Here is a 3419-nt window from a genome sequence, read left to right as displayed (position 1 = left end):
TGTAAATACAAGAAACTATACTCTGTTACAGTGTTAATTTCTGAATTCTGATGATAATTTATTTTGCTCGACACTTACCAAAACAATTTGATATTCCTTGTCATAGAAGGACGAAACTTGCTTTATAAATTTGGAATTATTCACCAATCACCCAGCCTGCATCACCATTAACGAATTTGACAAAAAATACAAGAAAGTAAAAAATATCTAAATATAAAACTAAAATAATATATACCATTCAAAATATTAACTATACATGAATGGAATATTCAAGACATTCTTCACATGGCCTCTCGAGTATTTGAATGTGAAAATTCTGAAGATTTCTTCTCCCTCATTGGCTCACCCTGATGTCAAATCGCCGATTCATTTTCTTCTTAATAACTAAGATAGGGCTTTTTTTTATTTGGAAAGAAAGAAATGGGCTTATCAACTATTATTTATGGGCTTATTTAAAATGAGTTCATGAATTAACATATATATTAATTATTTTTTTTAAAGATTTTGGTGCCCCCAAATTGGGCCTGAGGCACTTGCCTCATTTTTATTATTACAGGTCCGGGCCTGGACTCACCGAGAAGTTTCTCAGGTGCGTGTGAGTGAGTGAGTACATAAGCACGTTGGAAAGACCCGTCTTGATACAGTGGGGACAGTCAACGAATCTGAGGCGTTATAATTATAATTATTAAAATCATTAAAACTAGATTATAAAAATGACTAAATGCTTAAATCGTCAATTATAAAATTTTAGAATGAAATAAAAATAATATTGTGAAATTCTAAACTAAAACTCTATAACGATAATATCATTGTTTTCCAAACATGTTAAACAACAAACGTTTTGATTAAAAAAACGAAAGAAAAAAGTTGGGGCATGAGAGAATCCGAGGCTTCCAAGAGACAAAAACACGAGTGAGGAGTCAGGGTCTCAGACCCTATAGGGATGATAAAAAATATCAAATTTTCGGTATACCAAGGTTATCGTACCGAAAAAATACCGAATTTACCAAATTTTTGGTACGATACGATAACGATACCAAATTTTTCGGTACGATAATGGTATGAAATTTGAAAATTTAAGTATATACCGGTATATCAATATACCGAAATATTATATAAAAATTTAAATATATATAAATTTTTAAACAATAAATTTTTAAAAATATAAGATTTTTTTTGGGTATAAAACGATATATACCGATATCATATCGAAATCTCGGTATACCGTAAAATTTCGGTATAATCGGTATGCTAGTTATAGATACCGAAATTTTCGGTATATAAAAAATCGGCATACCAAAATTTTCGGTACGATATCGGTATAAAATATTCTTATATCGTAATTTTTGGTACGGTATATCATATGTATTTTTCGGTACGATACTGTATGCCATCCTTACACCTCTATTTATCAATAAAATTGGGTCTGAGACTGTTTTATTATATGTTTTTAAAATTTTAAGTTTTGTTATATTTGTTAAAATTTGTTAATATTTATAATATTTATTTAAATAACCCCTCAAGTTTCATATTACATAATGATAAAAAGCAATGTTCTATAAAGTGGTAATCGGTAGGCGAGCGGTTACCCACAGCCCTGCCGCTTAGGCGGGGGGGGGGGGGGCCTATGCGGTTTTTCTTTTTAGCCTAAATATCTAATTATTTTAATCCGATCTATCTTAATATTTCTTCAATAATTCTTCTTTATCGAATTCACCAGCCTAACTGGTTTTTTTTAGTCTAAATATCTTATTATTCTTGTTCATCTTAATATTTCTCCAATAACTTTTCTTTATCGAATTCAAACTCGAATTACATGACATATTCTCGTATTCATCTGATACAAATTGATGGACAAATATGTCAAATAATATTTTTTTTTAAAAAATTAAATTAAAAAATATATTATATGTTAATCTAGGCGGCCGTCTAGGTGGATTTTTTTGACGCGTATAGGCGGTGATTAGGCGGCCTAGACGGACAATTAATGTAATAACTCCCAAAAACTTCAACTGTCTAAAAATCGGAGCGGTGGGCAACCGCCTAGCGCCTAGGCGCCGCCTTTTAGAACAATTTATATAATTTTTTGAGCAGGTTTCTTGTGAGACGATTTCAACCATGCATATATATTTATATAAAAGTAATATTTTACCATAAAAAATAATAATTTTTCATGAATAACTCAAATAAAAGATTCGTCTCATAAAATTGAGCCATAAAACCATCTCACACAAATTTTTGTGTATTTTTTCTTATTACCATCAAAATATAAAACAATTTAAAATTAACATGAACGGGGTAAATTAACAAATATTGTATAACTCTCATATGAAAATCCAAAAAAAAATGCAATTAATGATCTTTTAGAACCTTTTGTTTATTAAAAAAAAATTATTAACATAGTGCTTAATATCAAAACTGTTAATAGTCTTATGAATAGCTATCTTGTGATCCCTCAAGTCAATCTATACATGTAATTTATGAATAAAATTTAATCAAAAATTCATAAAACAAAATCGAGGACGAAATTTGGGGGTGTATTCGTTGCAGAGATTTACTGATTTTTTTTAAATGACATACTTTTGACTTTTGTGGAGTTGATGGATTTTTAAAGACTTTTATAGAATCTCACAGACTTTTAAAAATTTTCACAGAATCTTGCAAATTTGTTTTTTCATAACTTTTATTAACATTTGTAAATTTTTTCTAGAACCCTATGAATTTTGTAATTCATGATTTTGATTTTATTTATTTATTAAATTATTAATCGAGTGTCAATAACTTCTATTTATATTTCTTTAAAATATTTTTATCTATCTATGTAAATAATTTTTACTTATCAATCTAGTTTACAAAAATCGATAAGTAGTAATAAATTTATTGTAATTAAAAAATTAATATAACTCTATAAAATTTGAATATATTTAATTTTATATAGTATCCTTATTTATATAATATCTATATATATATATACATACACACACACACATTCGTGTTAATAAAATTTTAAAATTACGTTAATATATCAAGTCAATGTATATCAATCATATACATATTATTATTATTATAAATATATATATATATATACTATTTTATAATAGTTGAGGGCACTAGAAAAACTATTTTTGGTGTGGCATGAACACACCAAAAATTCTTTCCCATTTGTCCTTCTCTTAAGTAATTTTTTTTTTTAGAAAAGTCTCTTAAATAAATTTATACAAAACTTCTCCACTAAAAAAAACTCAACGACAGTAAAAAAAAATTAAAAAATACATAATTATTTTATAAAATTAGATTTTCGATCCACAAGTTTTATGTATATATATATATATATATGTATATATTAAAGTGAATAAAATCACTATCGAAAATTTTGAGTTATAATAAAAATTAAGCTATAGATTAAAAAATTATAGAAA

This window comes from Henckelia pumila, chromosome 1 (assembly GCF_033568475.1).
Source record: "Henckelia pumila isolate YLH828 chromosome 1, ASM3356847v2, whole genome shotgun sequence".
NCBI lineage: Eukaryota > Viridiplantae > Streptophyta > Magnoliopsida > Lamiales > Gesneriaceae > Henckelia > Henckelia pumila.
The sequence above is the reverse complement of the archived record's forward strand: the minus strand, read 5'-3'. Positions refer to the sequence as shown.